The sequence below is a fragment of the Rattus norvegicus genome, chromosome 15 (assembly GCF_036323735.1).
Source record: "Rattus norvegicus strain BN/NHsdMcwi chromosome 15, GRCr8, whole genome shotgun sequence".
In the NCBI taxonomy this organism is placed as follows: Eukaryota; Metazoa; Chordata; class Mammalia; order Rodentia; family Muridae; genus Rattus; species Rattus norvegicus.
In genome coordinates, this window is record NC_086033.1 from 34032775 (window position 1) to 34042921 (window position 10147).

The 10147-nt window shown below is 46.0% G+C and overlaps 1 pseudogene; it reads right to left on the reverse strand.

The window, feature by feature from the left end:
• Nucleotides 1–472: 472 nt before the first annotated feature.
• On the reverse strand, nucleotides 473–9634 carry Gzmc-ps4 (granzyme C, pseudogene 4; annotated as a pseudogene).
• Between the last annotated feature and the right edge of the window lie 513 nt (nucleotides 9635–10147).

Genomic DNA, 10147 nt, shown 5'->3' on the forward strand with positions numbered 1-10147 from the left:
GAGAGAGACACCCTATCCAGGAAGGCCCATCTACCAGTGACTTCAGCTATCTCTTCTGTGTCTCAAAGACAACCGAGCTTTCCCTCTCATGTTTTCCATATGACACAGAGTAGGTAGTAGGTGTCTCTGAGCCCCAAGACAGGAGACACCCAACTTTTTTCTTGATGGTGCTCACTTTAGACCTGTCAGAAGGGCAGGTACTGCAGAGTCTAGGAAAATAAAAAAATGAGCTGAGCATTGGACTTGCTTGAGCTTTGAATAGATGTATGTATGGAGACGGGGCAAATAGAACTTAAAAATATGCTGTTGGCCACCCTAACAGAGTTGGTGCATGTGAATGGACATGGAACCAGTCTTTCCAGTCAGAAAAAAAAATGCTTTATTTAGTTGCTGCAATCTGTCCTGCAGCAATTCTGGACTCAGCTATAAGGAACATGGTTAGTCATGAAATGATCCATGTTGGATCTTGTAATTAGCTGTTTTTCATAGTTTTCTTTATCCAGGATAAAAAGCTTAAAACTCTCGTGAAGACCTGTGGAGCTGATGCATCAGTTTTCCCATAGGAGACAATGCCTGCAGCTGCTTTTTTATACACAAGAGGCCCACCAGAATCTTCCTGTAAATTGAGGGGGCACACGGTGAGCACTTTTTCGTACTGTCTCATGTTATGACTCCTCCAAGAGAAGCATAGCTTTTAACTTCTGCTTGTGGGAGGTCAAAAGGGAGGCGCGGGACCCCTGGCCGTCTCAGCTGCGACTGGATATGGTTAGGGCTGCAACTCTGTCCTGAGGTCAGCCCCTGCCTTTTTCCCAGGTCTCTGATCCCACTCTCTATGAAGGTGTTTGGGACTCTTGTCTCCAGGCTGTTAAGGACGTAGACTCACAGCATGTAGGGGAAGCCCACAGACAAAGTATGTGTCTGCTCAGAGGAGACATCTGGCCATGGTTATAACACACTCAGGAGTCCAGCTTTCTAAAGCCTGAACCTTCAGTCAAGTGTTGTTTTTTAAACACATCCTTTTATACAATCTACCTTCAACAAAGCCTTCAAGTTAACTCTGGGACCATAGTTCATTACTGGTTCCTGCTGTTACCAGAGAGAAAGATAATAGCCAGTGAGTCTCTTTAGGTTTGATTCTGTAGGCCCCCAGATTCCTTCCTCCTACAACTGAGCCCAGAGTTGAAGGAAATACAACTTACCTCAAAGGAAGGTCCCTTGATCTTTGAGTCTCCCACACATATCTCACTCGCTTTGATGTAAGAACTTTGGAACTGGGATGCACAGGCCCGATCCTTTTGTACTGTCAGCTCAATCTCCCGCAGTGTGTTTGGGAATTCCCCCTGTGGGGTTATCTTTCCCCAACCAGCCATGTAGCACACATCCCCTGGCTTCACATGGGCATTGCGCCTGGGCAGGTTGAGAGGCCTCACAGTGCTAGTCCTCTTGGCACTTCTCACCAGCTGATACAGAAGAGACAGAAGAAAGCACCTCAACCGAGAGGCCGGCGTTCTGGGTCACATTGAAACTCAGGGTGGAAGGAGGGAAGAAGTAAGATGAGAGAAGGAGGGCAGGGAGAAGTCCTGCACCAAGCAGAGCATAGTCACTAGGGCTGGGATGAGGAGTGAGGTCTGAAGGATGTGTGGAGTTATGGGGTGTGAGAATGGCAGGTCTCACCTTTAATAGCATGATGTCATTGGAACGTTTATCAGGATTATAGTCAGGGTGGGGAGTGGTGTTTGCCACAGGGATAATCTGCTGTGTCTTTTCTTTAGCCTTGATGTTGTGGGCCCCCAGTATGACTGTCATTGATCTGTGAATAGAGCAGAATGTGGAGGGGAGATGGAGAGTCAGAGCTGATGCAGTCCAGGAGCTGCAAAAGGCAAGATAGGCAGGTAAGATTCTAGTTGCAGGGACCTGAGGACACAGGAGGACCTCAGGGTTTGACCTACTGCTCTCTGATTCTCAAGAACAAAAGATCCCTGGGGCCTCCCTCTTGTACCTAGGCAATATTCTGAGATTTGAATCAATTTCTAATGTGAACTTTCAAACTCAACCACTGCTTTCCTTTAGCCAGTGTAATTGATCAACTCAAGCGTTGTCGTGTCTGTCTCGGTCCTGCAGAAAGGAGTGACACCACGATGTTCTTCTCGAAGCAGTTTATTCAGGAACCTTTCTTTCTGCATGCAAGAAGAAATCTCTTACCCCCAAGCACACTCCCTAATAAATAACCCATAACAAGGCCCCATCAGTCCAGTCTGTGTAGTCTCAGTTCATAGGTCCACGCCAAATGGCCTGATCTTGTACCATGGTGCGCCTGCACAGCTCTCACGATGGGCATGGCTTACTTTTGGGTGTATGAGGAAGTCAGGTGATAGTCATTAGACTTGGCGGCAGTCCCAGGCACCATCTTGGGATTGCCGCCACACCCCCTCCCCACATCTCCCCCTTCTTTATGTTTTTGGCACAGAGAATTCCTGTCTTAGGTTGCCCCCTGCAGCAATGCCCCTTACACATCATCAGGAGACAAACAGCTTAGGTTTGATCCCTGTCTTAGGTTGGTGACATGCCCTGGGAGTCTTACCCGTCATTGACTACTTGTCTAGCATGCCAAGCCACACTTGAGGAGACTGTCCCATCTCCACTGCTGCAAAAGCCTGAATCATTAAGGCTTGAGTTCTGTGTTGATGAAACCGCATACGGAAAATGCACCAAAATTCCATGACGCTCATTAGAATCAGGAACAGGGCGAGTCCAGCGAGTCCTGCCCATTCTTATAGCCGAGAGGCAGCTGTGGTTATCCAATCGGCCAGTCCTCCAGCTAAAGACACGTCCACATGGGTGGAGTTGATATGGACGATGGATCGGCTAAGCTCCCGAACTAGTCCATCAACATGTTGAGACCAATTTCCTTTAATTTATTGAGATGAGTTGTGGGATAAATCCAAAGCTTCTGTAACACTTGCGGATAAACTATTCACAGAGGCAGCAGTCTGTACTACTGAGGTAAGGGATACGGCCGCAGCTGTGGCTGCAGCGGCAGAGATTGCTATAGCACAAACAATGGCTGCAGTGATGCCAAAATCCTTTTTTTGCCTAAACAAAGTCATAGCAGAAGAAGCATGAACAGGCCAGGGTACAAAACCAAGGTACAGGTCACAACAGCTAAAGAATATGCAGATGCATTCCAACACATACTATAGAAACAACTACCACTACTACAATTAACAACATTATCATCATAACTCCCATTATAGACAATAAACACAAAAGGAGGCCACATACAGACAGGCGTAGCCTTAAAGGAAACATTAAGCCCATAAGCAAGTTGAGAAACAGAGGTTTCAAACCCTATAGATCCATTCCAATGAAAGCTTACATTACCCCAACCCCCTCCCACTAACATGCTCAGAGGAGAGATATCTGTGCAACTACCATTCACTCTACACAACAACCACACATTGAGAGGATTACTAGCTACTGACTGAGCAGGATTCGGATAGGTCCAATTATATCCTGAAAATGAGCCATTATGGGCTGTGCTAATATAAGGAGAAAAGGTAAAATACCTCTTTACAGCCCATGCTGCCTTTCTAGCCTGACACCCAGTCCATGGCAGAAGTGACTCACGGGTTCCCTTGCAAAAGGGAGCCCATCTAGGTTGGGAAGGTATGGTATCATTGCCTTTTGAAATACTTGCAGGCCACACCCCTCGAATCCATGTGGCATTAGCTTTGGTAGAACTATCGATAGGCATGCCAAACCATGTAGCTGATTGATTATTGATTATACATTTGAATGCAATCACTATTCTGAGAAATATTTTGAATCATCTGAAAGCATAGGAATCCCTTCAGCTGAAGCTGCAATAAATCATTGACAGAAGCTATTTCTCCATCCCATGACAAAAAGGGCAACTGCAACGAAGCAATAGAAGAGAAAAACCGGGGAAACACTTGTGCCGAATGAGTCAATGGTAGGGGTTTGGGAAATATAGATAAAAATCCCCAGCATAGGTCTTCATCCATCACTGCTGGAAGCATCAGCAATCCTAGGAACATCCATAGTATCCTCCTTCCGTTCATCTTGGACCACTCTGGTCAGCCTCTCTGGGACCCACAGCGGCTGCCGATGATTCTGGGGAAACACACAAACAGACACTTGCGCCCAAATCAACACTGGATCAGGGCCCTGCCAAGTACCAGTTAGGATGTCCTTCCACATGACCATGCCTTTTGAAGAAGCATCAGAGTTGCGGTGACGCTCAGCTGCAACCTGACCCTGCTTATCTTCATTTAAAAAATTCAAGGTAAAGAGAGCAATGGCTAATCATTCCCTAGGGGTGGAGCCAGCGGAGGCAATTCCCCCCTTTTGTTTAATTAAACATTCTTTTAGGGTGCGATGGGCTCGTTCAATAATACCCTGACCCTGAGGGTTATAGGGTAATCCATGGGTCAATCGAACACCCATCATTTTACAAAAAGACACAAAAGAGGCAGAAGTACAAGCCGGTCCATTATCAGTCTTTAATTCTTTAGGCTGGCCCCAGGCACCCCAAGCTTCAAAGCAATGTGCGATCACGTGATGTGCCTTCTCTCCTGTATGTAGAGATGCAAAAATGATTCCCGAAGCACCTCGCAATAGCCCAATCATCTATTGAGGCTGACAACACTTCCAGCTGCTTTATATTATAGGGAATTATCAAATCCTTTGGCAGGATGCCAAAGTACTGTATATATTGCTGAATGCCAAGCAAGGCTAACTGAGCCACTGAGGTGGGATAATGAACAAGTGTTTTGGCTGGGGATATCTTTGGATGTATCCAGTGCAAGGGATTCCATTGCCATAAGACCCCCGTTGGCTGTGATTCTGTTGGCAGGATACACAATGCAATAGGCTGTGAGTCATCTCGGCGCTTTAAAGCAACAACTTGAATGCCTTGCTCCACCAAACTCAAAGCCACTCTGGCAGCATCATTAAGGCATCTTGGAGAATTCAAATCGGTATCACCTGGTAAGAGGTCATATAGTGGCTGTAGTTCTTTATTGGTTAAAGACAAATAAGGGCAGATCCACTGAATGTCTCCCAATAATTTTTGAAAATCATTTAATGTACATAATTTATCAGTGTGAATGTGGATCTTTTGAGGGGACACCAAGTTCGTAGTTATTTTTGTCCCTAAATAATTTACTACCAGGTCCTTTTGAATCTTTTCTGGGGCCACAACTAAGTTCTTTTCCCTTAACTGTGCAACCACACAGCTATATACCTCATCAAGCAACTCCTCTCTGGGAGCTGCAATAAGGATGTCATCCATGTAATGATAACATTTCCCTTAGGAGACATAACATAACCCTTAGGAAGGCTTAGGTTATGTTCCTAACATAACCCTTAGAAAGCCTCTGTCTATCCTCTTTTAAGGTTGTATCAACATATAGTTGACACATAGTAGGACTATTAGCCATACCCTGTGGCAGAACCATCCACTGAAACCTTTTATCAGGCTCTTCATGATTTTGAGAAGGAACAGTGAAGGCAAACCTAAACATATCATTCTGATGCAAAGGAATTGAGAAAAAAACAATCTTTAATATCTAAAACTATCATAGGTCAATTTTTGGGCAAAGCAGACAGCAATGGCAGCCCTCTCTGTACCGAGCCCATCAAAACCATTTGTCTATTTATTTCTCTCAAGTCATGTAAAAGTCTCCATTTCCCTGATATTTTCTTTATGACAAATATAGGAATATTCCAGGGGGAAGTAGAAGGGCGTATATGGCCCAATTTTAGCTGTTCTTGTACCAATTCCTGGGCAGCATTCAACTTTTCTGAGGGAAGTGGCCACTGAGGAACCCACAACGGATCCTCAGTTTTTCATGTAATGGGTAAAGCTCCCTCAGTGGCCCCTATGAAAAACCAGCCCACCACAATCAGTCTCTTTGCGGACCATCACAGGGGAGGCATTGCCCTGTAAAGAGCAGCCTAGCCCCTTTCCAGATACATAGCCCATTCCCATCATCATATCCTGGGCCTGCGTGCTTTAGCACCCTTCATTAGCTAAAATAAAGCCCATTTCTTTCATCAGGTTACTACCCCATAAAGACACTGGAATGGCCAATAAATATGGTTGAAACCCACCAGAATGTCCCTCGTCATCCTTCCAATGTAGGATATGAGAGCTCATTTCCGGCATTTGAGCATATCCTAGTCCTCTCAGTGTTTGCTCTGACTGTTATCTTGGCCACCCAGTGGGCCAATCCTTGATGCTGATGATACTACGATCAGCACCAGTATCTAGGAGGCCAGATATGGATTTCCCTTCAATAGACAGTTTTAAGAGTGGCCGGGTGTCAAGGTCCAAGGAACAAAAGATGTTAGAGACCCCGGTTGAGCCAAAGCCCTTGCTCCCTTATTCCAAATCTTTAGCAGAAATTTAGAGTGATAGCTAGGTAAAACGAACAATTGAGCTATCCTATCACCAGGAGATATAGCAACGATGCCTCTAGGGGAAGACACCATTATTTTAACCTGCCCGGTAAAATCCAGATCAATCACCCCGGGATGAACTATTAACCCTTGCATGGTAACAGAGCTCCTTCCTAAAATCAATCCCACTGTATCAGCAGGTAAAGGGCCCTTAAAATCTGTATCCACTAATTGAGTTCCCATTCAGGGAGTTAATATGAGTCTGGTGGTGGAACTGAGGTCAAGTCCTGCACTTCCTTTTGTTGCTCTCTGGGGCGACCCCAATGCATTGGAGGACTCAGGTTGAGCCATCCTTCCAACACTGCCCCATATATTTGCAGGCCCTGGGGTTGGGGGCCCCTCCTTAAGGTTTTTGGCTGGGCACCAGTTTTAAGTGGCTGCCCGTGAATGTCCTTAACCGACCGGCACTCATTGTCCCAGTGATTACCTTTTCTGCATTTGGGGCATAGCCCAGGCATTTTAGGCCATTGACACCCTGTTCCTTTTACCTGTGGGCATTGGCGCCTCATATGGCCAGGCTGCCCACATTTAAAGCAGTTATTATTCTTTTGGCCATTCTGTCCTTGGGACATCTGCATGAGGGCAGCAGCCAACCCTGAATTAGACAAAGCCCCCCCCCCCCAAGACCCTGCAGCGCTTCATTCACACCTCTAAGCCTTTACCCTTATATGGAGTAATAGCTTGTCTGCTCTCTTTAGTACACCGTTCAAAGATAAGCTGTTTCAACAGTGGCATGGGAGTATCAGGATTCCCAAAGACCTGGCCTCCCACCTCCACCATACAAGCCCTGTAATCTGCAAAGGGCTCGTTGGGTCCCTGGATGATCTTAGTCAAGTTTCCGCTCACCTCTCCTCTACTAGGAAGGGATTTGCATGCCCTAGTCCCTATGGTGTTAATTTGTTCATATACTTGAAGAGGATAATTGATCTGAGCTGCCGCAAATCTCCCTTGTCCTAGCAATATGTCCTGATCCCAAACTTGCTGCCCGTTACGAGCGTTGACCACAGCCTGCTTGGCAGCAAACTCAAAAAAGTATGCCTTCCAGTCCAAATACTGGCCTGATGTCAGACAGGCACGAGTCAGATTCTGCCAATCGCTAGGAGTCATACAAAAGCGATGTAAGAATTCTAACTGCGCCACTACATAAGTAGCGGTAACACCGTATGCGTGAACTCCTTCGGCCAGTCTTTAGACAATCTTCCAATCTAGTGGCTCATGTGTGCGATTGCCCTGCGCATTCTGAAATACAGGGAAGCATTGGGCTCGCAGTTCCCTCCAGGTTTCTGGGTGTAGATTACGTCCCTCTACCCCACCCGGATTATACGGTGGTGGATGAGGCGGCCCCAGAGCTGATGGCTCTACCTTCAGTTTTACTTTCTCTAAGCTGTCTGCAATGCTCTCCAGATCGTCTTCCGACATATCTCCCTCACTAGAAGTTCCCTCAGTCTCCGATTTTTGGGAGCGTTCCTCTCTAACCTGACTTATCACCTCATTTCCCTTTTTTAGCTCTGCATCACATCTTTCCTCATCTCCCATGCAATTTTTCACTAATTTCCATACTGGCATTACTCTTTTTAGAAAAAGCCCCTGCTCCTTGGCAAACCTCAAGTCTTTCCCTAATTTTTCCTAACTGGGCATTGTCAGGTGTCCGTGTACAGGAAACCATGAAGCAATTTAGTCCACTGCTTTTAAAACATTCTCCACTATGTCTTTCTTTAGCCCGATTCCTTTCACTTTCAACAAATCCTTGAGGGCCTGGTGAACTGTTTGAGCGGAGGTAGAGTTCCCTATTGCGCTTGGTGAAACTTGTCACAAAACTGGGAACCTTATAGTCTCAACCCGAGAGCTTAGCTCATCCCACTTACCTGGGAACTTACTGGCTAGCCACCCTGACTGCGATGAGTTCTGAACGAATGTCCCCTTACGGGCCACCACTAGTCGTCTCCGTCTCCATCCCACAGAAAGGAGCGACACCATGACGTTCTTCTCAAAGCAGTTTATTCAGGAACCTTTCTTTCTGCATGCAAACAGCAATCTCTTATGCTCAAGCACACTCCCAAATAATAACCCATAAACACACCCCATCAGTCCAATCTACAAAGTCTCAGTTCATAGGTCCATGCCAAATGGCCTGATCTTGTGTCATGGTGTGCCTGTGCAGCTCTCACAATGGGTGTGGCTTACTTTTGGGTGTATGAGGAAGTCAGGTGATAGTCATAAGACTTGGGAGCAGTCCCGGGCGCAATCTTGGGATTGCCAACACACCCACTCCCCACAAAGCTTGCTGCTTGCTGTAACCTATCACTCTTTTACCTCAAATGTGCCTCTTGACAGACATCAATTTTCACAATCCTGCCTTCTAGTGTGAACTCACAGGGAGCTTCTACAATAGAGAACAGAAGCTCCTGTGTGTGTCTGAGAAAATGTGGGCTGGCTGCTTCTTCTCACCTTCCTCTGCAGTGAGCAGCTGTCAGCATGAAGTTGTCTCTAACCAGGAAGCCTCCTCAGAATGTCTTCTCATTATCATCTCAAAATATGCCATGTAGGGGCAGGAGTGCGGACTGACCTCATTGCCTCCGATGATCTCATCTGAAAGAAAAGCCTAGAATATTTGGTGTCTGGGAGTAATATTTGAGGTCAGGAGGGTATATCTGGGGGGTGGGGGGTGGGTGACTGAAAATGGAGTCTGCAGGTCCCCTAGGCTTTTGAAGACTGGATTCATTGTACATCAAATAATCATGGCTGAATATTAAATCTCATTAAAGCTCCCTTTCCCTAGTCGGAAGTCAAGTTAAAGATGTACATTTTTGTATCTTTTCATTCTCTGCCACATCTCTTTCTAAGAATGATCCAGTCTCCAGGTGATGGGAAAAAGCAGGAGAACTAGTGCCTACTAAGTTTTCTGAAAGCATCTCCATTCTTCAGACCTTGTTGGAAATCAGGCCAGTGTCAGATTTCCAAGTCTGGTTTGGTATCGAACCTGACGTTCAGAAATCTCTTGGGTTCAGTGTCAGGACAATCCCTGACCACTGCTGGGCAGAAAGGCAGCAGAGGTTGTCGTGGAGTGGCACATCTGGGACAGGGGTGTTCACTCACCTGCTCTGGCTCCAAGAGGCAGAAATAGGGTCAGGAGTATCAGGACTGGTGGCATCTTCCCAGCAAGGCTGTTCAAATTGGAGGAGGGCAGAGCAGACACAGCCCTTGGATGGAGATGAACGATGTGTGGGCTCAGGGATCTCACAGGCATTTTAAACCTATGCACATCCGCTTCTGATCAGCATCATATTATTTAAGGAAGTTTTGTGGTTTGGTTAAAAATGATGCTTTCACCACATTGACCTACTATGTGCTAAACTGGGATAAAGACCAAAAATGGACAAGGTTGGAGGGTGTGGATAAGTAGGCCTGAGACCTCAGGATGTCCATCGTGACTGGATGGAGACACAAGTGTGTCCTTTTCTAACTCTTACACCCTTTTACATTCTGGTAAGATTTCGCTTGTTCTCTGTTTTTTTCTGTTTTCCTTTTTCTCTTTCTGTATTTCTGTCTTTCTTTCTTTCTCAAAACAATACTGACACACAATTTATCTTAACAGAAGTTATAATACTGCTCTTACTGTTATACACACAATAAAAGTGCTTAATGAGAGTTCATGCTGCAATGC